At 47.4% G+C, this 27145-nt stretch overlaps 1 protein-coding gene across 2 annotated transcripts in view; it reads left to right on the plus strand.

The window, feature by feature from the left end:
* Positions 1–27145, plus strand: part of RETREG1 (reticulophagy regulator 1) — a 127146-nt gene that overhangs the window by 54501 nt on the left and 45500 nt on the right. Inside the window, exon 1 of one of the 2 annotated variants that reach the window (XM_082724130.1) lies at positions 25964–25982. The exons of the other annotated variant lie outside the window; for it this stretch is intronic. The gene's annotated coding sequence lies outside the window, so the exon portion shown is untranslated. Of the gene's footprint in view, positions 1–25963; positions 25983–27145 lie in introns of those variants that run through there. 2 annotated transcript variants of the gene reach the window in all.

Genomic DNA, 27145 nt, shown 5'->3' on the forward strand with positions numbered 1-27145 from the left:
TGAGATCTCTAAGAGAGCCTTGATTTTTTTGGATCCCTGCTTAAACTTTGGGGTCCCTTTCCCTGTCAGCGTCTCGAGCACGAGTCAATGGCTCCATTCTTCCAAGACGCCTGCTGCGTGGAAGGCACTCTGCTGGACATCTAGCACAGGACCGCCATTTATGTCGGGATTTCATTGTATTTCCCTTGATGTTGGAGCGAGGGAGAAGGTCTCAAATGCCAGGGAGGTGGTAGAAATAATAAGAGGCTTGTACATTGTCAGGCGTAGTCAAAGCTGTGTCAATTCACTTTTCAAATGATTCCTAAGAGATTCCATAGCTGTTTGTTCTACATAAAGAGAGCCTGCGGGCAGCAGGATAAAAAGAGCTGGGGGTATTACATCATCAGAAAGTGTTTTCATTGGTGCATCGTGCCTTAGGAGGAGGAAGTCCTCGATTATATTTAGTTTGATTCTGTTTTGCTCATTGAAATGATAATCTTAAGAAAATGGAAGAAACGGAGGCAGGATATTTGAAGGCCACCAGATTTTTTGTGCTCACATCGATTATATTTCAAAACTGGGGTCTACGGTTTGCATGTATATCAGCATCTATGTTTTCCAATCAGCTGTAATAATAGGTGTCTCGTATTTCAATCATAGCAGGATCTTTGAGGTAATGTGTTACACCTAACACATGTACCTCTTTTCAAAGGTTGAGTATTTCTTTTTTTTAGAAAAGACTTATTTATTTTAGAGAAGACGGGGGTTGGGGGAGGGTAGAAGGAAAGATTTGTGCAATGAAAAAACAGAAGTACCAAAGGAAATTTTCTTTTTAGTCTCTTGTTTTGTTTTGCCTTGGGATTTTGGTCATTGAATCTCATAGCTGGGTTTTCCATGTCCTGTGAAGACTGGAATTATTTCGCTTCCCTCATGACAGGATACAGGTTTCAGCGCCCCATGCATGTGATATGTTTTGTCCTAACCCAGCAGTGCATCTGGTCCAGGACCTTTGCCTTGGCCCCCTGCAGGGCCTGTGCTTCAGATGACCTTGGGGCGGCATTGTGGGTGGGGAAAACCACGAGTCCCTAATTTACCTGTCTTTCCAAGGAAGCTTCAGTGGTCATGGCAAACAGAAACCCCTCCATCTAGCGTTAATAAGGGAGGAGTTCTTCTTTGGACTCAGAGTATCCCATGGAAACTGGAACCAAATAATGCAAGGAAGCAGAGGCTAGAAAGTTACCAGGAGCAGAAGCCGCTTGCAGTACAGAAGCTTGGAGTGCGGTGAAGGGTAGTTGAGGAAGTGGGAGGAGCCTGGATGATGGTGCTCTTAGTCTCAATCTCCATCATCTATTAGTGCTCAGTACTGCTGGGCACAGTGCTGGGCACTTTCCGTGTTACCTAATTTATCCTCAGAACAGTGGACGAGGTGGGAAGTCGTAGCCCCATGTACGAGACAAGGACACCAAACCCTGGGTAAATTACTTGTCCAAAGTGGTGGAGGAAAACTTTCCATGCCCATCCCTCCCCAGAGCCAGGCTGAACGCCACATCCTACTCTGTCCTCTGTCAACCAGCTTCGATTTCCTTTTCTAGAACATGACCTTGTAAACAATACATTGGCAAAGAGAGGTACAGTTAGAATTTAAGGTAAGAATTTAAAATGTTTCATCACGTGCCCATAATGAGGAAGCAAACGGGACTTTGGTGTCCCCACACTGCAAGGCTATGAGGTCAGAGCCCTAACTCAGTGTGATGGCGGGGACGGTCTCCATGTTGGAGAGACAAGCTGTGCTTTTGTGACTGCAAGGTGTTTCTCTTCTCTTCTTAAAAGTTTACTTTTAATATCTCTAAAGCTAGCTTTCATCACAAAAGTGAAGCTGTATTTTGCTCTGCAAGCTGGTGCAGCCACTCTGGAAAACAGCATGGAGGTTCCTCAAAAAGTTGAAAACAGAGCTACACTATGACCAGCAATTGCACTACTGGGTATTTACCCTAAAGATACAAATGTAGTGATCCAAAGGGGCATGTGCACCCCAATGTTTATAGCAGCAATGTCCACACTAGCCAAACTATGGAAAGAACCTAGATGTCCATCAACAGATGAATGGATAAAGAAGATGTGCTATGTATACACAATGGAATACTATGCAGCCATCAAAAGAAATGAAATCTTGCCATTTGTGATGATGTGGATGGAACTAGAGGGTCTTATGCTTAGTGAAATAAGTCAATCAGAGAAAGACAACTATCATATGATCTCTCTGATATGAGGAAGTCGAGAAGCAACATGGGGGGGTTGGGAGGTAGAAAAAGAATAAATGAAACAGGATGGGATGGGGAGGGAGACAAACCATAAGAGACTCTTAATCGGGCGCCTGGGTGGCTCAATGGGTTAAAGCCTCTGCTTTCCGGCTCAGGTCATGAGCTCAGTCCTGGGATCGAGCTCCACATTGGGCTCTCTGCTCAGCAGGGAGCCTGCTTCTTCCTCTCTCTCTGCCTGCCTCTCTGCCTACTTGTGAACTGTGTCTGTCAAATAAATAAATAAATAAAATCTTAAAAAAAAAAAAGAGAGACTCTTATTTCACAAAACAAACTGAGCGTTGCCAGGGGAGGGATGTAGGGAGAGGGTGGTTGGGTTATGGACATTGGGGAGGGTATGTGCTATGGTGAGTGCTGTGAAGTGTGTGAACCTGGCGATTCACAGACCTGTACCCCTGGGGCTAAGAATACATTATATGTTAATAAAAAAAATGTTCATCTCTGTCATATCAACTAATGTTTTTCTCTGGCATTGAGTTCCTCCTTACATGTAAAAGAATGAAGTCTTAGAAGAGGATATGGCATCAGTGGAAGAAACATTGGACTTGGAACACACCAGTTCATCTTGTAGGCCTGTGTCCTCAATGGCTTAAACAAAGCGAATAGGCTTGCTTTACAGCTGGGCTAATCAAGGCTGGTGATAACTCAGGAGAACAGAGTCGAGTCCAGAAATCAGACTCACACAGAAGTGACAGCTAATTTTCAACAAAATTTCAGAGGCAGTTCAGCACAAAGAAATGACTTTTTAACAGGTAGTGTAGAAAAGTTGAATATCTATATGCAAAAATATAAACTTACATGCATACCTTGCGTCATATATAAAAATTAACTACAAGGGCGTTTAAACAGACTCCAATGTAAACTTATAATATATAAAGCTTCTAGAAGAGAACACAGGAGAAAGTCTTCATAACCTCAAGTTAAGGAAAGATTTCTGGAATACCAGACTATAGACGTCATCCATAAAAGAAAAACTTAACAAATTGGACTTGGACTTTGGTCTGTAGCAGATCATACTGAGGGAACGAAAAGTCAAGGCACAGATTGGAAGAAAATACTTGTAAACCACGTATCTGAAAATATCTGTATCCAGAGCATATAAAGAACTCTTAAAACTTAATACGAAAACAAGCATCACAAGTTTTAAGTCAAAAGGATTTGAACAGATACTTCCAACAAAGATAAACACATAAAAAGATGCCCCCCATCATTCGTTGTTAGAATTGAAACTTACAGCCACAATGAGATACCACTACACTTATTGGAATGGCCAAAATTTAAAAAGACCATTCCAGGTGTTGTGCAGATGTCCCTATCAATTCTCCTATTTTGCGGGTGGAAATGAATGTCACATGCTTTAAACTGTTTGCTAAAACAGATGGCACAGGTTCTTGAAAAGGTAAGCCTACACTCACCATGTGATTGGGCCATTTCCTCCTAGGTATTTATCCTAGAGAAAGGAGAGCATGTGTCCATATAAAGTCTTGTGCAAGAATGTTCATTGGAGCTTTATGGGGAGGAGCTAAAAACTCCCATCATCCGGTGCATAGCTAAGTAAATTGTCGTGTATCCACAGAATGGATCACTGTTCTGGGTTATTGCTATATTAGCAAGTGAAACAACCTGGATGAATCTCAAATTAATTATGCAGAATTAAAGAAACCGTACAAAAAAGAGGAATGCTGTATGACTCCATCTGTAGAAAAATCTTACAATGCAAACGATTGGGTTGTCATGGGAAACAAATCAGTCCCTGCCTTAGAAGGGACCGGCTGGTGCTGGGAAGGGCGGGAAGGCCGGGCTCCGAAGGGCCCGGGGAAACTTGAGAAGCCTGATGGCATGCTTCATTATGGTGATTTTGGTGATGGCTTCATGGGTGTATCCATATGGCGAAAGTTATCAAATTAAACACTTTAAATATGCAGTTGATTTTATGTCAACTACACATCAATAAAGCTATTTAAAAGCCAGCGGGGGCGGGGGGCGCCTGGGTGGCTCAGTGGGTTAAAGCCTCTATCTTTGGCTCAGATCCTGATCCCAGGGTCCTGGGATCGAGGCCCTCATCAGACTCCCAGCAGGGAGCCTGTCTTTCCCTCTCTCTCTGCCTACTGGTGAACTCTGTCAAATAAATAAATAAGATCTTTAAAAAAAAAAAAAGCCAGCAGGTACAGCAATCAGCAGTAATACTTGAATGGGAGCACAAATGGAGGTGGGAGCTGTTCTGTTAAGAAGCCAGCAGGAAGGAGCACCTTGGGTGGCTCAGTGGGTTAAAACCTCTGCTTTCAGTTCAGGTCCTGATCTCAGGGTCCTGGAATGGAGCCCCTTCTGGAGCTCTCTGTTCAGCAGGGAGACTGCTTCCTCCTCTCTCTGCCTGCCTCTCCGCTTACTTGTGATCTCTGTCAAATAAATAAATAAAATCTTTTTAAAAAATAAATAAATAAAAGAAGCCCTCAGAAATTGCATTATTTTCTGCAAGATAATTCTAGAACTTGTTCTGACACCGTTCTGTGTTACTGATCTGTTCCTTTCATGTGTGCTATGCCGCATGTCTTTCCTTCAGTTGAAATAATTAAAAGGTCCTTTGACTTTCAGGAATATTGTATTGCTCATTTTAGAAAAACGCCTTCGGGGGGCACAGTACAAAGGTGGACAAGTGTGGATCTGACTTCTGAGTTTCTTTGTGGGGTGGTTTTTGGCCTTCTTGTTTGTATGTCATAAAAACAGAAACCAAAGAGGACTGGGTGTTTAGGACAACAGGTTCCACTGACTCTAAGATGAAGGTCTCCTACCCCCAGGCCGGCTTTCTGTCTTTCACAAGCCCTGTCCCGTGCTATTGTGTATGGAGAGGAGCAAAAACGAAATATGCAGGTGCTTTAACACCCTGCCCCGTGCCAACCCCCTCCACTGGAAAGCTTTCAAGTAGGAGGAGTCCGGTAGGGTGTTCTGTTTTGTGTTTTCGTGGTACCTCTTACTAATCGGTAGTGACAGCACAGTGGTGATTGCCCTGGGCTGGGTTAGATTTCAAAGAAAGTGCTGGGGTCGGTGGGCCGGTAGGTGTTTTCAGGTGGGCACTGGAAATGTTCTGTGTCTTGCTTCTGATGGTTGTTTCCAGGGTGTAAAGAGCTATTAAAACTCATCGGATTTTGCGCTTTAAAAATGCATACAGTTTATTCTCTGTAAATTACCTCGATAAAGTTGTAATTTTAGAAACTCCATACATTTCTGCCTTCAGCTCCCCGCCCACAGTTTCAGAAACTAGTGGCCCTGGCACACACCCACCCCGATTACATCTTAATAAAATAATCCCATCGTTACCTCCCTGAATCATCTCTTCTTAGGAAAGGAAGAATAATACCTTATAGTTGCTGTCTCAGCCATAGACCTATAGATTAGTTTTTTTTTTTTTTTAATATTTTATTTGTTTATTTGACAGCTAGAGAGAGAGCACAAGTAAGCAGAGTGGCAGGGAGAGGGGCAGAGAGAGAAGCAGGCTCTCTGCTGAGAGCCTGACGCGGGGCTCGATCCCAGGACCCCGGAATCATGACCCGAGCCGAAGGCAGCCTCTCAACCAACTGAGCCACCCGGGCGCCCCAGATTAGTTTTTATCCTTAAACTTGGATATTGTTTCTTTGGGTTTCTAAGGGCAAAGTCAAGGTGAAATGGAGGCAGTTTGTTTTAGCCAATGAGCTACACAAGAGTGCGATTACTGGTCCTATCCCGTCAACCATGCTAGAGCCTGGGCAGAGCACGGACCAGGGTGGTGGTCTATCCTGGGCTCTCCCAAGCCCGTTGATGCCACATAAGAAATACTCATTTACTTATGACTTGACTGAACTGATGTCCCCCCCACTCCCACTTTAGTTGTGAATCATCCGAGCTAGACAACCCTCTGCTCCTGTTCTCCCCACTGACCCCAGGGGCCTCTCTGGTTCCGTGGAATATGGACGAGCTGATAGCTTACCAGCACCCATGACTTGTCCAAAACAGTGGACAGCCGTCCCTCTTGTCCCTAAACTTTGCATATAATCATCAATTAGTCCAAACTATTTACTAACAAACCTAAATCTTTCCCAGATCTGATCTCCCAAGAGCAAAGGAGTGACTTGTTCACCTGTATGTGTGTGAATTTCCCGGAAGGATTGGAACCAAAGGGTTTCAGCTTCTCAATTTTTAAGATCCTCTCTGTAATAATTGAGTTCGTGGTAGAAGTGAATGCACTGTTTAGCCCTGTGCTTCGGCGGGACAGAAACATTAATCCTGAGCTCCGAGCCAAGCCTCATCAGCTCTGCCCCGTTAAGCACGTACACTCTGTCCTCTCAAGTTTGATCAATTATTGACTTCGTAAATGACTCTGCTCAATAAACAAGCCTAATGAGGTAATTGACTTGCTCCTAAGAAATGTACAGGTGCTGAAATGCCCCCGTCAGACAGGGATCGTTGTCACAGGAAATGAAACTGTTGGTAATTCAGTTGGGAGATCCAGGCCCGACTGAGGAAACTCTTCACTTTGGAGCCCTAGATCCCCATTTAAAAAGGGCCCCAAAGAACTGATTTTTGTAAATTTACTCCCAGCATGTCTGTCCTAACCAGTGAAGCAGTCAAGAATATAAATTATAATGCATTTAACATCTTAAAAAAATCTTCCCTTGGGCAGAATTCTTACCTGTTCATTTAAAAGTATCCTACACATTTTCTACCCTGAGCAAACATTACTTTAAAAGGAAAAGTTATTTTAAAACATGCCATTCAGTTCAGGCATCTTTGATAAGTGCAGAATCTGGTACCAGTAATTACTTGACATCTAAATGTCTGGTGAACAAAATACTCATTAAATTTTGACAGTTACTCAAAACACAGTCAAGGCAATGAATGGATGGGACCCGCGTTTAATGATAGTGAAGGGACACAATAGGACACAGGTACTGGGACGAGTGGCTTTTTCTGATGGTTGTTGGGAGGGGACCAGGGGGCCTGGGGACAAGGCAGCAAGCAGAAGGCTCTTCATGTGGGGACCCGAGAGCAGGAGGAGGCAAGGCTGTAGGACCAGGGGCTGCCTTTTGACCTTTCCTGTCTGGCTCGCTAAGTCCCCACCCTAGATTACGAAACATGTTCTGGAAATTATTTCCAGAGGGCACACATCTCTTTGGTGACAGCTTATTTCTGGATTCCTGGTGCAGATGCCCGGCCTCTGATGACATTCAGGGGTATGTTTCATGGCCCATCATCTGATTAGTCACTGAACGCTGAGGACTCTCCCGGCTGGCTTGGGGTCAGAGCACGTGAACGCAGGAGCAAAGAAACTTGCTGATTTCCCCTGGGCTCCTCCTAACACACCTGGCCTTCAGGTCTGGTGCCCCCGCTTTATGGATGTCCGCGGCCTCGTGGAAGTGAAATGCTGGGACCCTTCCCAGAGCAGTGACCTTTCGGAGGAGTTCTCTGAGGCTCCTTGTGGTGGAATTTCAAGCTTTCTGCCTAAAGAGGTGATTTCAGTCACCTCTGAAAAATCTTGGAGTACAAAATGAGCCTGCAACAGATTCTTACAAATAGTTCTCAGCTTTGCGTTGAAGAAGGGTGCTTTTGCTCCGTTTTCAGTTCTGGAGTAAGGGGCTGAGAGGCAGGGCACCCTGGTTAGACATAGGGGAGGTCATACATACCTGTATCTACCTTACTGTGCTCACCTGTAAAATGGGTGTAAAACAGAGTCTCGGGGAGGCTTGAATGAACACGGATGTCCAGCATTTGGCCCAGAGTGGCCCCTGTGTGGTTCGTCTGCTGTCACTCTCACTGTCCCTTGATTATCTTCATCTTCTGGGAGAAGTGAAAGAACTCTGATTCATAGCCACTTGTGTGCCCAGAGCAGGACTCCCTGGGGGGCGGGGAGGCCCACTAACCCCCCAGCTTCCCAGAGCTGGTGGTTTGGTCTTCAGGGTCGGAGCCAGGTGCCATCTGCCGGGTTTTAGGTAAGACAAGCGGTGTTCTACTGGAGTTTCTGAGTCTGCTCCAAGGCCGGGGGCTGCGCAGCGTGGGCATCAGATCCTGATTTGGGGCCCTGCCTGCACTCCGTGTCCGGCCTCGCACACATCAGTAAAACAGAGGGATCGAGCTGATCCTGAGCTCTTTCCCGAGAACATACTGGCGTCTACTGGGGAGCTGAATTCCTCTATATCTGGGGATATGCTGAGGGCTGGAGATTCCTGTGCTTTATCCAAAGCCTGATGCTTGGTCCAAAAGCAGTGGACCCTGCCTGCAGTCTGAGCGAGTCTTCCCAGGCAGGGGTGCCCCCTCTCCTTGGCCTGAGCAGGTGAAAGGCAGGGCCATGCGAATGCACTCGGCTGCAGGCCGGAGCCCCTTCTGCAGCTCCCCGCACCCACCCCCATTCGTGCTTCGCACCATCCTTTCTGCTTAAGGAAATGCAGCCTTTGTTTGATCTGCGATCCTAACCACACACCATGCACAACCCATGCCTATGCCCCGCCTCGTAGCTGCTGGAGATGTTAGCAGCTGGCAGCTCTGCTGAGGAGGCCCGGACGCCCCAGCCCGGCAGCTTCAGGCAGAGGAGAAGAGGCATTTCCAGAACAGGCTCCCAGGCTCACTTCCTGTGACTTCAGCCAGCTCTTTTAGCAGATACCCAGCCCTGGGCAAGTCACGAAACCTCCAAGCCTCATTTTTTCCCTTTTAATACGTGGGAAGTGCTATTTCAGTTGGGTGTCATGGTGAGGGTTAACATACGGGAAGACCTGCAGGTGCCTGGCCCCTCGGTAAGGGCTCGGGGAGGAAGAGTGGGTCTTGCATGTGTCCGGCTGTCTGAGGCCAGCCGGTCAGTCCTGCTCAGGGTGTACCCTCACGTTCTAAGGGACAAGACAGGTGGAGTGAGACGAGCGTGGCGCTGGTCAGGTGAAGAGTAGGGAAGGATCCAGAAGGGCAGTCAGTTGAGATCAGGCCTTTTGCCACTTTGGACTACCGTGAACTGAGGTAGTCCGTGGATATTCTTTCGGACCGTGGATATTCTTTCCCCTGCTCCGACGGCTCATCTTGGGTGACCCCCAGGCAAATCCTATTTAGAAAATATCCTTTTCATCTGCCAGAATGCTCTCCCCAAACAAGAGTCTCAGATGATCTCAGAAGCCCGTAGTTACAAGAGAGTCCCACTCGTATTTGTGTAAAACACCGTCTCTGGCGTCCTTCTTTGGTCTGGCACCTTCCGTGCTGTGCACGGATCTGCGGGCTTCTGGCGGATGGCTGTCGGACCCCTTGGCGGTCGGCGTGTGTTCCACGCAGCGTGCCCTGACGTGTCTGTGGAGGTCGTGTTTCCCATGGGGAGGAGGGGTAATGGACGTGAAACGGGACATGTGTGTCCTGAGACCTGGGTATCTTGTTGGCGTCTCCGGAGAGAAGCTGAATGTGTCAGGGGGTTGGGGAACCCAGTCCCGGGGCTGAACCAGCTTGGTGATTTTCGGTTTTGTGAGTTGATCTCTTGGGCTCATTATCTTTGTCACTCTTGTCGCCACCGTCAGTAATCAGAGTCTTCATGTTTGCAGGCGAAAGGAGTGAGTCTGGGTTCTATCAACACTGACAGTTTGGGCATTTTGTGAGAGCTTCTGTCTGTGAGCGGACGAGGGGCTCCCCGATGTCAAGACCACCTCTGGGAAGAGACTGGTTTCTTCTTGAAAGCACATGCCCTTCCGTCCCAGCACTCGGATGGTCCGTTTCGAGCAAGAGAAGCGAAATGGGTGGGCGGGAATGGGGGGCTCCAGAGGAGCCAAGAGGATTTGTAGGATGCCCTTGAATGCCGCAGTGACGTGTTGAATCAGTTACACGTGGCAGCGAGCACTTCCGTCAACCCCAGCTGTGCACGCTCAGAAACGACAGGCGGGGCGCTTCCTCTCTGCAGGCGGAATCTGTGAGATCAAACAGAGCATTCGGATCTTTTTTTTTTTTTTAATTTCTTTAAAGATTTTTTTTTTTTAATTTATTTGACAGAGATCACAAGCGGGCAGAGAGGCGGGCAGAGAGAGAGAGGAGGAAGCAGGCTCCCCACGGAGCAGAGAGCCTGATGTGGGGCTCGATCCCAGGACCCTAGGATCATGACCGGAGCCGAAGGAGCCACCCAGGCGCCCCAGAGATCAGATCAGATCTTGTAAGGACAGACGCTGATTGTAAATTTGCATGCATTTGAGGCAGAGAGCGAGAAAGAACACACACTCTGGGCTCTCTAGTTTAAATGCTCCCTCCTTAGGACTCAGCCTCTCCTACCCTCTAACAGAATGGGTCTTTATAGCCTCTCTTGATTAATGTCCAGCTTTTCTAACACCCTGGGAGCTCCATGAAGCAGAGACCATGCCTCCTTTTCCACTCCTGTGTGCCCAGGGCCTAGCACCATGCCTGGCCCTTAGTAAGAGCTCAGTAAAAATGCTTGGTTTCATGAGTGAGTGATCTGTCTTCCTGCAGGAGACCATCATTTCCAGAAGAAAGATGATAGCAGACGACATTGCCTTTCGGACATTGGGCAGGGGTAGCCATCCCTGGTACAGAGTTTAATTCGGAGGGGAGGCTTCTACTCTTAGCGAGTTAATACGATGGAGTGTCTGAGTCTTGTGTGAGAAGTGACTCGTAAAAACTCAGAAGAGGGAAGGAGAGCTGGCTGGAATTGAAGTGTGAATGCTGCTCTGAGTACAAAAATACCCGGGCTACCCCTTCTGATTCATTCACACATTATCACATGATTGCGTTGGCCTCGATAAGGTCGGCTGGGATAAGCAGGGTCATCTCTCCTCTCCACCCACTCTATACATCATCGCTCTCCAGCAGGCCTGTCCCGGCATCGAGCGGCCTGCACTCTAGATGATAACCTTGAGGAGCATCGATCCTCATGGCTTCAAACCAGCAGGTAGCTGGGGTCTCAGTTCAAGTGTGTGTAGACAGTGTAGTTCTCACATGGTATCAAAGTTTCAGCTACTCTGAATGTACTCTGATGCTCATTTCTTATTGTTGCTCTTGCTATCGATAAAATGTTCTTTATTGCAAATCAGGAGGTGTAGGGAAACTATGTCCTTCTTGTTGGCGGCCCAGTCCTTTTTGAAGGACTTTCCTACAGGGGGAATTTTCTGCCTCGGGAGACCCTGCCTTCCCACAGCGGAAGCTGGAGCTCACTTCCTCAGGCTTCCTTGAAGCTAGGGGGTAACCGTGTCACCCAGCTCCACCGGCCAGATTCATGGATGCCATTTTGAATTATGAAACTGGTTTAAACTGGCTTAAGTCCATTCTGGTGAGGGTGGCAGTCGATACAAGCTTTCTGCAAGGTTGCAGGGGTGAGAGTTCTAGAGTGTCCAGGGTTCTGTGCGTTGCCCAGATGCATCCACTGGTATTTCTGATGGAGCAGTTCTGTGGTGAGATTTCGGCGGCATTTGTGACCTGGTTTTCTGGCCCTTCTAGGGTCTCCCTGGGCTACCCTTTTGTGAATTCCTTCTCTGTTCAAACCAGTGAGAGTAAGTCAGCCTTACTTGCCACCAGGAACCCTGGATGATTTTATGGGTCATTCATGTCCCAGACCCATGAGGGTGCAAAATATCATCATAATCACCTTGGGGCTCCCTGTTGGACCTCTGCCAGTTGCCATATAGTTTTCCTTCCTTCCTGAGCATCAGTCAAGAAAGGCTTAGACCTAGGGACATCTAGGTTGGCCTGCCTTTGAGTTAGTTCCTCCCCAGTTGAAATTAGGCATTTGTCCTGGGAGCTGGGGAGGAATGGGGTAATGATCATACTCTTGGGTTGAATAGTTAAGAGAATCTTGGACTTCTGGGGTTCATCTTGTCAACCGCTGAAGTATGCATTTCAGGCTTTTGCAAATTCCCTTCACCTCTCAAGTCTTCCATCCAGGATGAGCGTCTTTCTAAAACTTCTTCACCTTTTTCCAAATCTTTCCAAAGTGCCACATGCAATGAATTCAGATGACATATTGTATACATTCATGTTTTTGTTTCTGTTGGGATTTGCTGTTAGTTTTGTGGGATGAAATGTTTCTAAATTATCTATCTTCGATAGATGTTTTAAATTTTAAATTTACATTTAAACACATTTAAATTTGTTGTTTTAAATTTTACCATAGTCTTTGCCATGAGCTGTGCTGTTTGAGCTTGAATATTTTATTAAAAAAGGCCCTGACGAACAGGGAACCCCTCTTGCTTACTCAAGGCTGACTTAACTGTGGTCACTCCGCCTGTAACAGCGTGAAGAGAATTCGTGCAGTTACCCTCATGCAGTTTGCATGAGTTTCTTGAGAAACATGCAGATCACACAGGTACACTTTGTAACATTTTTTAAGTTAAAAAAAATTTATGTATTTATTGGAGAGAGAGAGAGTAAGAGTGCAAATTAGAGGAGAAGCAGAGCAGGAAGAAGGGGAAAAAATCTCGGACTTCATGCTGAGCACAGAGCCTGACCTGGGGCTTGATCTCATGACCCCAAGATAATGACCTGAGTTGGAACCAAGACTCAGAGACGCTCAACCAACTGAGCCACCCAGGCACCCCTGTGAAAAAAATGTTAAGTAGTATCTAGGGAATTGCTTTAGCTTTTCCTTTATCATCAGTATGGAGACCCAGCATGAGGAAACAAAAGGGGAAAAAAAACCGCTTTGAACACTAATAAATAAATTGAGATGAAACCTCTGATGTTCTAGAAAACTGCATTATCACCTTGGTACCCAGAGACTCAAGTGACAAGCAGAGACATTCAACGTCATTGGATCTCCACCAGCTACCAGGCACCTTGTCAGATCGGTGTGTGCCTTCCTGTTCTGTTTTTTAAGGAAGAGTTCCCAGGTTGAGGAGGACATGGTTCCGTTCCTTCCCTTCTAGCAGTCCACATCCCGGAGTAGGGCTGACATGTTCCCTGACGCTCTCCTAGCCCAATGGTACTTTCTTGGTGGAAAGCAGCCTTATAGCAGGGGGAGGCCTTCCTAATCATGTTCCTCACTGCATGTGCTGGGAAAGGGGGACCCAACTCAGAGCTGCCCACTGCCTAATTTGTTAAGAGAAACCCCGTTTCATGTTTGGTGGGCGGAAATTCCTAACCACACCCCCTTCAGTCCCCACTGGCGATGCCTCCTCCGTGGCCATCAGCTGCACCCGTGTTGTCTTGTTTCTGCCTGGAATTAATTCCCCTTCTCGCCCCGATCCCAAGCACCGCCTCCGCTGTCACTGAGACAACACTTTCCAGGAAAGCCGTTCTGCTCGCCGCACCCTCCAGGCCGGTCCCTCCTGCTCACCGTGTGAGTCCATATGGCCCCATACTTTCCTGTCCCAGAAACACTGACCACATTGCTCTGGAATCTCTTGTTGGTTGGTCTGACTTGCACTTGGGGACAGTAGGGACCATTTCTAATCTTTGCCCTCCTCGTGGTTGGCCTGCAGTTGGCATTAGTAAATGGAATCGGTCATTTAACCAAACTGTGTAATTAATAAGATCTGTGATGAGTCTGGAACTGTGGTATGGGCAACGGGTGGTTCAAGGGAAGGAAAATGGTCCTGGCTGGGCCGTTGACAAGCTCCGCGGGCCTGGGCAGGGCGCTTTGCCGCCCAATCTCAGTCTCGGTAACTGTGGTAACTTGTACCTTCCTGAGGACATTCTGAGGATTATATGAAACACTTAACTGAAAGCACTGGGTACCTAGTAAACACTTCTTAAGATGCTGTTAATGTCATTGGTCAGCCGAGGGTGGGCCGGCTCGCGGGACTGAGGAACCCACAATGAAGGAACAGGAGATCTGAAAGATCATCTCATCCATCCGTCCGTCCATCCATTCGTCCATCCATCCATCCATTCCTTGTGTTGATAGTCTGATGAAAGTCAGACCCAGGAAAGATTATTGTGACTGGAGACAGTAATGTGGAAAATGTGAGGCTGAAACTCTTCATCTCTTGGGTAGGGTTTGAAAGCACACGCTGCAGTGGGACGGTCACAATGCCCGCACTCTCCCCCGTGTCATTCATGTGATTATTTTCTCATTCAGTCTGCGGTCCCGAATCCGGTCCTCTTTACAACACGGCATATGCATTCGGTCCTCACCACTGCATGAAGTGCTACTGTTCTCCCACTTTCCAGATGACGAGACAGGCACAGAGATGTTAAGTGACTTGCCGGAGATCACGCAGTCAGCAGGGTAGGGCCGGCCGCAGACCCAGGCAGGCTGGCTCCAGGGGGCCCGCGGCCCAAGTGCCCCTCAGAGCGTGTGCACCGAGCCCAGGAGGGCCAGAGGGTCAGACGCCAGAGACGGTCCTTCAGTGGTTTACTGCTGGGCGAAGATTCCAACCCCTTTCATGAAGTCGATGAGATTTAGAGACAGAGCCAAGGGCTCTGGCCAGGGTGGGTTTCCTGGAAGAGGTCTGTGAGGTGGAGATTAGCCTATGGCGTGTCTGTGAGGATCACCTGGGAAGGGAGGACGAGGAGGAGGGGGCAGAGGGCACATGGAGAGGCCAGGGGGCCTGGCCTTCTGGGGCTGGGAGGACCATCTCAAGTGACGGCGGGGCCGGGGAGGGCGTACCCAGCACGGCCCTCGGCACGCAGTGTGAGCTACTTCAGGCTGTGCTTGGACTTGACTGAGGGTGGCTGAAACAGAGGCTGACGATGAACTTGACTACCACGCAAGATAAACACCAGCAGGGGAGCCTGAGGGCAGTGCCTGTGCCCCTGAAGAACACCTGAGCTTAAGTTCCACTCTCTACCTGGTGACACCTCCATGTGGACCGACAGAATGGGCCGCGATGCAGTTAAGGGCACGAAAAATAATTCGCTCAAGGAGCCCAATAGCGGGGAACTCCTGGGTCCGGCTTGCTGAGCAACGTTGTGGCCATATAGCCTTAGGTGTCTTCGGTGGGATGGCGAGGTGATTCAATCAGACGCAGATCCATGAAAGGAGTGTTTCTGGTTTGTTAAATTACCACACTGACAGCAAGGGCGGCTGGTTTGATTTGCACCTGGTATGATAAGAGACTAATTATACAGCAGGGTGACCCACAGGGCAGGGGACGATCTCAGTCATAGCAACACAATATTTATCCGGACAGCAGACAGTCAAGCTGCTAATTCAAGATGCAATCTTTTCCAGGGACTCAGCCAATGCAATAAAAAACAACTTTCTCCATTCCTCACCCAGGCACCCTCTGGTTCTCGGAAATACAACCGCAGGTTACTTCTTGTCAGCTCCCAATGCAAAACCTATTTACTGGTGACTTTTTAGTAAGTATTTTTATTTGAAATAATCACCATTTTAAAAGTCTGATCAGTGAGAGGGCACCAAAACACAGAACCCCAGAAACCTTTGCTTTGCTCTGTGTACGTTAAAAAAAATTAAAAAATAAAAAATAACAACAGAATTTCAGACTGTATTTCTTTTAAATTGGAGATTTTATCTGATTACAAAAGAAATGCATACATGGGAGAAGTTTTGAAAATACACAAAAGGAAGCAGACCAAAAAGAAGAATCCTAGAGATAATCATTAGTAATACTGGGTAGTAGTTCCTTCCAGATGGTTTTTCTTTAATTGATTATAGACAGATACATATTCATTTATAACTTGTGGGGGTGTGCCTGTGTATAGAATGCAGGAGTTGGCAGACAATGGCTGGCACTCATTCTCATGTACTGTCTGTCTGTGTTACAACAGGGGAGTTGAGTAGCTCTGAAGAGACCATGTGGCCCACAAACCCGAAAATATGAACTATCTGGCCAATGACAAAAAGGTTTTTCAACCCGTGTACTGTGTCAGGCACCCTGTGGCCATTAGGTGTTCTTCAGAATTGTGTGTTCCAGTGAGTAGATGGAAGTTTTCCGTGTTTCCACGTGTCCCTTATTCCTGATGGACACATTCAGTCCCATCGGTAAACCTACTTGGCTCCATGTCTAGGATGTGTCCTAGACACCTCTAACCTCCCCCATCTCCTGGAACTTGCACCAGCTCTCGTTTCTCACCGGCGCCCTCTCCTCCCTCGATCCCGAAGAGCGGGTCTGCACACACCAGCCAGAGCTCGCTGTTTCAGCGACTTCCCGTGCCACCCAGAGTGCAGCATGTGCCAACACTGGGGGACCTCGGGTGTGATGCCCGCCTCGCTGCCAGGATCCCACAAAAGCGTTTGGCTGCCTGATGTTATGAACTTCCAGGCATATAGATTTAAAGGGTCGAGTTTGGGGCTTCTGGGTGGCTCAGACAGTTGGACGTCTGCCTTTGGCTCGGGTCATGATCCCAGGGTCCTGGGGTGGAGCCCCACTTCAGACTCCCAGCTCAGCGGGGAGTCTGCTTCTCCCTCTCCCCGCCCCTCCCCCTACGCACACACGTGTGTGCGTATGCGTTCTCTCTCTGTCAATAAAATCTTAGAAAAGGGTCCAATTTTCTACTCATACTAATTGTAACCACTGTGAAATCACTGTTTGCTAATTTGGTTATGTTCATCATATAGAATCTCATCTTATTTACATCTCCTGTTAGCTTGAAAGTGCTGCTTTTCCTGGTCTCCCTTCATGTCTTTTATTGACACTGGGGCCCCTTTCAGAGTAACGCGTTTGCAGAACAAGTTGTCGTCACTACTAGGTTGTGATGGAGCACATTAAAAAATTGGTCACTGGAAATCGTACCAACCGAGCTATAAACAACTATTTGGATCAGTCTTTTTCTTTTATCCTTTTCCTCCCGGTCTTTTTTTTTTTTATTTGGCAGAGAGAGACACAGTGAGAGAAGGAACACAAGCAGGGGCAGAGAGAGAGGGAGAAGCAGGCTTCCCACCAAGCAGGGCGCTCAATGCGGGGCTCGATCCCAGGACCCTGGGATCATGACCTGAGCTGAAGGCAGACACTTAAAAACAACTGAGCCACCCAGGTGCCCCTCCCCTCCAGGCTTACTGAGCTAGAACTGAGCTATAACATTGTATAAGTTGAAGACGACAACATAATGGTTAAATATATGTATTTTTGCAAAATGATGACCATAGGAAGATTAGTTAGTACCTGTCACCTCTTGAATTTTTCTTCCCTGGGATGAAAACTTTCAAAATCTCCTCTCTGCATAAGTTTTTATAGTCATTATGCTGTGCATTCTGTTCCCAGGACTTATTTGTCCTGTGACTGGAAATTGGCTTACCTTCACCAAATCTCTCCACCTCCTGCCTCCGGCAACCACCCATCTGTCCATCAGTCTTTACCATGAGACTAGTTACTATATCACTTTTTGAATAAATTTCTTTTTAGAAATAATTTAATTCCAGTATAGTTAACATACAGTGTTAGAGATTAGTTGCAGGGGCACAATATAGTGATTCAACACTTCCGTATGACACCCTCTTAAATGCCTTAAATGCCCTCTTAAATCCCCATCACCTAGTTACCTAGTTCACCCATCCCCCACCCCTTTCCAAATCAATTTCTTTTTTTTTTTTTTTAAAGATTTTATTTATTTATTTGACAGAGAGAGATCACAAGTAGGCAGAGAAGCAGGCAGAGAGAGAGAGGAGGAAGCAGGCTCCCTGCTGAGCAGAGATCCCGATGTGGGGCTCGATCCCAGGACCCCGAGATCATGACCTGAGCCGAAGACAGAGGATTAACCCACTGAGCCACCCAGGTGCCCCTCCAAATCAATTTCTGAAAGACATATTTGCATGAACATTTAGCCCTTCAATTGTGAGGTCACACCCCCACAAATAATTATGAAATCTGATAAATGCCTTTTTCTTTCTCTTTGATTATACTGTTACTTGGTATTTTTTTCATTTTTCTTTTTTTTTTTTTAACCAATTCTATCGGGTAACCTCTGTGACAACTAAAGGCTTCCCAAACTAGCACTGATGGAGGTCATTTCTGCTGTTCTTCTTCCCCGAGCACTTTTCTCTTCACAATAAAGAAATTGAATATACAGTCCTAGTATATGACAGTTATAGTTAGAGCACTATCATGTGGCCACGTCCTCTTTTTCAGGGATAGTTTCAAGCAAAACCAAGCAAAGCATGTTTTAAAGGAATGACTGTGACCCTGTGGGGGACCCTGAAGGGTACCGCCGGGTCCCTCTTTGGAAATGAACCCTGATTAATACCCCTGCTAGGAGGAGCCTCACTCTTGTGTTCAGGGCTTATAAACAGTGACGAGCCTGGGAACAACTGTTTCTCATTTTGGCGAGGCTCCCTGTCCAGCTCCTCACTTGGGGACAGTGGCGCTTTCGTGGGGGAGAGGGGACCCCATCATCCTGGAAAACACATGTACATCGTGTCTCCTCTTGCACATCTCTCCGCAGCCGGAGCTTCCTGTCCTCTGTTACGGCTTCAGACACAGTGTGTTCTGTGCTCTTCACTTGCATTTAGGACTTGAGGTGATTTTAAATTTTAACTTGCTCGTGATGGGCCCGGAAGCTGGATCAGGAGGAATCTTACCCGAGTCACTACCTTCCACGGTGTCCCTCTGACTCGTGGTTTCATTGTCTCATGAAGCCAAGTTTGCTATAAACAATTCGCATTGGTTATAAATAAGCAGATTGAAAGCAGCATCTGGCCGTGTGAATCCACTGTGGAAGTGGATGGTGGACCGTGTGTGTGGCGTTGTCATGGTTTGATGCTAAAAGTAGGTGCAGGTGAAGAAGCCAAGTCTCTTGTTTCTATTTTTAAACCGCGAACTTCCTCTAGTACTCAAAATAGGAAAGAAACATGGAAGGTAAGGACAAAGGCACACGTGGAGAGGAAGCCTGACGTTGGTTTCGATCCTGGAAGTTCTACCAGCGTAAGGGAAGAAAATGGGAGGTCGTTCCCCGCTTTCACGACAGTGAAAGTAGCACAGTGGAAGTAGCTCTCCCGTGCGCCCAGCTCCCCTCCAGGAGGCTGCTTGTGCCAAGAAGGAGCGTTCACAGTGCCCTGTCTTGAATATGTCACTGGAGGTGGGTGCCCAGGCTTGTGTTACCCTGGGTCAGGCCCCTCTGCCTGCTGGGTTCAGTCCTGGTGTCTCCTCTTGGCGGGTGCCGCTGCGGAGTGGGAAGGAGGCAAGATAACCCTGCAGGGGCCCGGGCGCGCTGTGGGTGGCCCCGGGCTCGGTAGGAGAGTGCGGGCCAAGGTGGGGCAGGTCGGGTGGAGCGGTGCCAAGAGGGCAGTGAGGTGGCCCCTTCAGGTGTCCGAAGGGGCGGAAAGAGGAGTCATTGGACAGGGCAGGTGGGCAGACACCAGTTTGCAGCCAGAATGACTAGAGCGACGCGGTCAGTAACATGAGGCTGGACCGTAACTCAAATGACAAGTTCTTATGGGGCCGGCTGAGTCTTCAGCACTACAAATGATTGAAGACATAAGTGAATAGGGGAGGGGACCTCATCTGCTTGAGGGAGGAATTCCAAATCCTATAGTCACTACTTCCCCATTCAGGAGATAGAGCTGTGTCCCTGTGCGTCACTCCCTCCGCCGTGAATGGGAGCCGGACACAGACTTGTTTTCAGATGGCAGCGTGCCAGAGAGAAACAATACCCTTAGAATGGAGAGTCCTGGCAAACCCTGCCTCTTCCAGGCGAGCAAGTTCACATTACCAGGGAGCGGTCATGTGGACGTCACGAACCCCTGACACGCTGTGAGGAGAAGGGCCTTCACCTCTGTGACCTTTTCCCCTAAACTCTGCAACCTCAGTCTGACTGTGAGAAAAGCATCGGACAAATCTGAATTGAGGGCCGTTCTCTGGAACACTTGGTCCCTCCAAGATCCTCCTCAGAACTGCGAAGGTGGGGAAACCAAGGCAAGTCTGAGCAGGTCTCAGACCACAGGAGGCTAAGACGATGGGACAGGAAGGAACATGGTGCCTCAGAGGGGATCCTGGAAGAGAAAAAGGAGCTGGAACTTGCAGGATCGAAATCAACGCCAGGCCTCCTCTCCACGCGTGTCATTTGTCCTCACCTTTCTCTGGGGTGGGAATGGGTGGGATTCCAATGACGTCTGGAGTTCCGTTCCTAGTGACGTCGCAGTGCTAGGGTGTAGTTGTGACAAACGTACCGGGGTCATAAAAGTTGTTCACCCAGGGCAACTAGTTGGTGGGAGAGAGTGTATGGTCGCTCTCTGTGCCATCTTTGTTCCTCTTCTATGAATCTGAAATTCTTCCAGAACTTAAAATGTATTAAAATGAAACAAGTTCGTGTATGCTTATGGGAGACAAGCTCTGGATGCTGGAAGAAACCCCCCATGAGGAGTCCTGGAGGCAGGACGTCGGGGATGAACGCCATCAGAGCCTCACTGGGCCCGGCTCCTCTTCCGAGGTCCTGTATAGTCACATTTGGATTTGTCGGCTTTTAAAGCTCATTGCTTTGCTGGTCACAGACAGGGTTCTCCTTGTGCCCTGAGAGACATGAGGTCACTACAGGATGCCTTAAAGTTGTTGTGAACAGATCATTTGGAACCGGGCAGTGGCCAGAAGGAGTCAAGCCACATTTCCAAGAGACCAGCTTATCCTCACTCAGACAGCAGTGGAGGCACTGACGAAGACGCCGTCCCGTTGAGTTATCGGAGCAGTCTGCCCTCCACGAGAAGTGGTAGCGAGGTCTCTTAGGGCCCTGCTCTCCCCCACTTATCAAGACCAGCAGATGTTCAGCTTTCTTGCTGCATCTGCTTCTAGAAGAGCTGGTTCCTCTTCACGAATGCCTAAAGGCTGTAGGATATTGGCCCAGGAGCCCATTTCCCCACAACCCACTGCCTGGAGGAGACGTTCTTTCAGTGTCTGAGACGGCTCTTCCCTCGGGCTGGGTCAGCAGGTGGAATTCCCCCAGCCAAGGCCCCAGGAGTACCAGATGGCACATGGTGAGGAGGGACAAGGAGGCTTTCTGGTCACCCAGCCCATAACCTCGAAGCCAATTTGGAAATAATGATTAACTGTTAGAGGACTGTTCTGCTGAGAAGTCATCATTTCAGGTTGGCTTCTCCATGAAATACCGGGTGAATGTATAGCCAGGAAGCCTCTTATCGGTTGCTATTTGAGGAGTGAAAAATAAGTTTTCACACTGACATAAGCCAAAGGTGATAAGGAAGATATAACAAATAACATATAACAAACTTCTTACACAACCCATAGTTAAACGGCTTATGGTTGCTCGGTCTAGCATTATGTGTTTAGGCTCAAGAGAGGATGTCGGTTTTGAGCCGTGCGCCACTCTTGGAGAATCCCTCCGAACCTTGCCTCCCACACAGACCTCTCTGGCTCTGCAACTTGCAGCCTGAGAAATTTTCCATTTCCTGATGTTTGCTAAGAGCAGTGGAACCTGCCAGGGTTCTTTCTCTCCGTGGCTATTTGTTCTAAGTTTCCTGGAACCAGAGATTCTCTGTGGAGGACCTTCACCCCTGAAATACACGTGCAGGCTTAGAAGAGAGCTTTGGGGAGGAAAGGGAGCGAGACGCAGTCAGGACCGCTGTGTTCTGCGGAGGGACACCTGACCCAATGAGGAAACTTGGCTTTAATTTTTACCAGAGTGTATCTTCCTCCGAGAGTTTTAGAAACGTTTTCTTCCTTTCCCTTTTTCTTCCTCCCTCCCTTCTCTCCTTCCTTTCCTTCCTTCTTTCTTTTTTTTTTCTGTAAGGGAGGTTGAGGATGGACAGGACGAAGCAGAGAGAAAGGAATCAGCTCGATACCGGGATGTGTCAGCTGTTGTAAGGAGACGAGCGGGGAAGTAAGGAGAGAAAGCAGTGGCCGGTGACCGCGAGGCCCTCGGAGAGGGCATCCCACGCCGAAGTTTGCCAGGGCTGTGTGCAGCGCAGTGAAGCGAGAGGCACAGGACACAACCCCGAACCAAGCCGGTGCCAAAGGTTGAGGTGATGCAGGAGGTCCCAGCGCCTGGCCTGCTTCAGAGTCTTCTTCTCGGGGCTTCCTTGAGCCGTGGCCAGATGCCTCTTCTTCCTCCTGTCAGTGTTTCCCGGAGGCTACTCCTGTACTCGGTGCCCCGCCACTTCCTGCTCTTGTCCCCCATCTGCCCTTGAACCCTTCCTGTTATGAACCCGCTGACTACTTCAAAGGGTTATTTGCCGTGTTCACACTTTGCTTCTTGGATCCCGGTGGTCACTAACTGCTACATATCACGGTATGAAAATCAACAACCTACAGAGAAGTCTTGAACAACGTTAAGTGTGAGGGGCGCCAGTCCCCCACATAGTTGATAATTCCAGGTATAACTTTTAACTCCTCAGAAACCTTACTCACAGCCTACCGTTGACAGAAGCCTTACCGGTAACATGAATGGGCGATTAACACCTATGATTAACACGTATCTTATATGTTGTATGTATTAGATGCTCCATTCTTACCATGGAGTGCTAGAGAAAAGAAAATGTTATTAAGAAAATCATAAGGGATGCCTGAGTAGCCTAGGTGGTTTAGGTGTCCCACTCTTGGCTTCAGGGCACGTTGTGATCTCCAGGTCATGGGATGAAGCCCCGCTTCGGGCTCTGCGCTGAGCGTGGAGTCTGCGTAAGATTCTCTCTCACCCTTGCCCTCTGCCCCTCCCCCCACTTGCACTGTCTCTCCAAAAAAAAAAAAGAAATCATAACAGAAAATACATTGACAGTCCTGTACTCTATCAGGAATAAATTCACATATAAGTGGACCCCTGTTTTTCAAGGGTCAACTGTATAATGAACTTTTTTGTCAAGAAACGTATTTGATCAGAAAGTTAGGACATCAGCACGCCCCCATAGATCCAGCTAGCACGGGACACGGCTCCTGGAGGCTCTCGCGTCTTTACGCTGCTCCCTATGAGCCTGTCTGCCCCCCGGCTTCTCTCCAGTCCTGGACCCCCTTTCCCGTCCCGCCACTGGCTGACTCCTCCCAGATGGCTTGTCCTTCCACCCCTGCCCTCTGCGGCTCCCCCAGGCGGCTGGCTTCTCTAGCATCCCTTGGGCAGCTGCACTCTGTCACATCTAAATCGTGCTTTCTAGATGGCTTTGCTTCAGCATACCACGTTGGGGGGGGGGGAACCATTCCACCCGTGGCAGGAGCAGATGGTGGGTTGGGAAGGCGTGAGCAACACTCGCTGGCCAACCTGAGTGTCCGTGGCAACGTTGGGTCCTGCTGGGGTTCCGACTGAGACCAGAACAGATGATGTGACAATCCAGCACAAATTAACAAAATGGATGTTCCGACAAATAGAGGTGAGAAATGGTGAGGTATTGGGTCCTGCAGTTGGTGGCCTGAACAGGTGCACCATTCAGGGGTCTGTTGACTTCATGCTGAGCATGAAGGGGTCTGTTACTAATCACACCAGGATGTGAGGTGCAGCTGGGGACTGTCCTAGGCTGGGAAATCAGTTGACGACAGTGATAAGCCCAGAAAAGGGTGAAGGTCAAGGAGAAAGCTGGAGGGCAGGGACGTCGGAGGCTCCATGTCTTGGTTTTGGAGAGCCGGCTATTTTTGGATGAAAAGAAATTTGAAGAAACCACTCTGTGTGCTAAGCTTAAAAAAAGTAAAAAGATAAAATGGGTAACTGGGTTGATTCTGTTCTCATTATTATGAAAAGAGACTGAGGAAAAAGGTTCCCACTTTCTCTTCTGGGCTGGGCTGTCCAGAGGATCTAGGTCACAGTTTTTCCACTGTATCTTGAGCAACCCCGGATTTTCAAGGACTCGATTCAAGGGTTGTCTTTGAGGGGGAATGAAGGTCAAGTTTCAGTGCCCTGTCCTCCCCCCATTTAAACCGGAGTAACTCTTTTGGGTGGTTATATCTTTTATATACTAAAGTTTGTTTATAGCATTTGGGGGGAAAAAAAAGGTTTTATTGCTCTGAAAGTCACCGATCTAGGACAAGTCTCAGTATGATTCTACCAACCAGAAAGCAAGAGAGACGGTGCCGTCTTTCTCAGGACTGTGTACTTGTGATTGTTCATTGCTGAGTGGTATGATTGACATCACAGACACATAGGGTCACTTGAGCCTTTGATTTTTTTTTTCCCCCTTCTTCTTCTTTTTAATCTAAGGGGAAAAAATGTTGGTTTTTTGCTTTATTCCAAAAATATACTGTCTTTGATAGCAGCAAACATGCTCTGTTGACAAAACTGGAGGCAAGTAGGGAAAGGGAATTCTAACACTTCTGAGTCAGTGGTTGAACGGAAGACTCACATGGGCTTTCTTTTCCTCCTCCTTTCAACCAATACCTCTCTGCCACCAAAGAGCGAACTGCTCCAAGACAGAGACTGTTACCGGTCTGGCTTGAGAGAAAATCCTGAAGCCTGAAAGGTCTGCTGGAATGTACTTCAGAAGGCCTTGTTTCCCAGGTGAAAAAGCAAGGATTTTTTTTTTCTTAGATTTTTTTTTTAAAGATATTTTTCATCAGTGATAGAAGCCACAGAAATAACCCCCTTCTATTTAAAAGTCAAATTTTTCTTTTTTGTATTTAAGAACAATTTTTTTCTTGTAAAAGTAACTTATATGTACTTGTTACTGAAAAACAGAAAACACAGATGGGCAAAAAGAATAAAATGAAAAGCATTCATTATTTCCTTAAGCCACGGAAGAAAACCACAATTAACACCTCAGTGTAAATCCTTTAAAATCTTTTTCCTTCTTCTTCCTTACCCTCCCCTCCTTGTCTTCTTAGTTTCCCTTTTTTCATATATATCTTTCCAGGTATTTTCATCAATAGATAAATGTGTGTTTTTACATAAATGGGCCTATACACTTTTCTGTTTCTCTCTTTTTTTCTGTTTCTGTTCTCTCTTTTTCAGCTCACTGTATTGTGGAAAGATTTTAATAACACTCCCATTCTTTTTAGCAGCAGCATGGAATCTCATTGCACCAAAATTCAATTAATCCCTTAGGCCTCTAGGTTGTTGGTTTTATTTTTTTTGTTATAAGCATCTCTACATTTAAAATTTGTGTATGATTTATAAGGCACACAAAATATTTACAAATAACATGACATGACATTGAAAATATACAAGTTCAGGGTGCTCAGGTGGCTCTGTAGGTTGGGTGTCTGACTCTTGGTTTTGGCTTTAGTCACAACCTCGAGGTTGTGGGAACCAGCCCCATGTCAGACTCTGGGCTCAACATGTGGTCAGTTTGGGATTGTTTCTCTCCCTCAGCTGGTGTGGCAGCTCTCTCCCTAAAATAAATAAGTCTTTTTAAAAAATGTAAAATAGGTGCTTGTAACTTAGAATCACACAATATATTTACAGGGTCTATGTTGCTATGTTGTTGATCAGAAGCATTTGGTCGCCCTTAGCCTAAGCAGCAGAGGAGCCCAGACTGAACTAAGATGAAAAACAGAGTGAGCACAGAATGTCAGGGTGACTTACAAACATAGCTCAGTGTGTTCAAGCTGATGGTGAGTCTTCTCTGTGCATAAGAGAGAATACAGTTCCCCTTGCTCTGCCCCTGTTGACCACGTGGAACAATTCTTCACTTATGTAACTCACATTCACTAGTAATATCACCTAAAAATACTAATTTGTTCAGGCCTAAGAGCTAGCTCTACCAGACTTTGTACTCTTACTGAGAAACAGTCACGAAAAGGAAGGTTTGTTGCCCGCTCTGGGAGGGAGGGATTCTGATAGCAGATAGATAAACAGACAGTAGGATAAGATGTTGCTAAATTTTATGGACAAAATGCATCAGAATAGTGGAGTTGAGAATGATACGAGGGATTACTTTTCTAAAAAAAGAAAGAAATGGGAGAAGAAACAGAAAATCTTTGGTTTGCAGAGAAGGTGGGTCCTCTTTGGATTTGTTCTTTGGAGATATGTATGGGACTTCCAGGAGTTAAAAGATAAACCAAGGGACATTATATATAAATTTTTAAGAGTTTGTGTGTGCAAAAATCAGCTGGACTCAAGTGGCACTCAAGTGATTAGGAGCACTTCTCTGTCAGGAGTTGGGAGAAGACTTTGGTAGAGACTATGTGGAAACAAAGCAAGGCAATTATTTGCTTGGCTATAGCTCGAGTGGTTGCCTTATTTAGGGAAGCCTTTTGGATGCTTGTGATTGGTCATCCTTGGGTTAACCTTGAGGCGTTTATAGACTTACATTTTGGTTTGCTAATGCAGAATGTTAAAGCCTGAGAACCTTCTCGATCTCAATGGCCTCCTTGCTTCACACAGCATGGGTTAATTGAGATAGTTAGTACTCAGTGATGCGGGAGTACATTTTGAACAAGTGGCTCAGACTGGGTAGGGGTGAGGTGGCTGATTTGTAGCATTTGCCAATTCCCATGGTGTAAATGCTCCCACCATGGCTGACTGAAACGACCTACTATATATCACTGAACAGGAGAGGGAGGAGATAGGAAGAGTTGCCATGAGCTAGTTAGAAGCAGCTCCCATCACCTCAGCTAGTAGGTGGTAGGACCTATGGCCTGGAGTTCTGGAGTGTGTCCAGCAGGGGATGTAGGTTTGGGGATAGAGGTGGGGGTTAAAGTCGGGGAAGAGAGAGATTTCCTAGGGGTATCGTATAGCATGGAAGGGGAGGGTGGGCAGCGTTGCAGCGCTAGGACTGTGTTCACAAAGAATGGGTCCCCTCCAGCAGCATCAGCAGCATCTGGGAGCAGATTCATGGCTTGTCCCTGGTCTGCAGAATTAGAGTGGCCAAGGGTGGAGAAGCCTTGCCCTCAAGATCACCCGTGTTGGAAGCCTTAGAAGAGAGGCACCGAGAGAGACCAAGAAGGAATGTTGAGAGAAGCTGGAGCCGTGCACAGAAAGTAGAGTCTTTGAGACTGGCGTGGGGACAGCGCCAGGACAGAGGGACAGCAGTGCCAAGGTCAGGGTAGGGGCAGAAGGTAGATTGTAACTGGTGAGGACTGATGACCACAGACCACTGGTTAGGACCTTCAGCTGAAAGAACAGAAGACAGAACTCAGTAACTAGGAGATATGTGG

The sequence above is a fragment of the Mustela nivalis genome (genome assembly GCF_964662115.1).
Source record: "Mustela nivalis genome assembly, chromosome: 3".
Lineage (NCBI taxonomy): Eukaryota > Metazoa > Chordata > Mammalia > Carnivora > Mustelidae > Mustela > Mustela nivalis.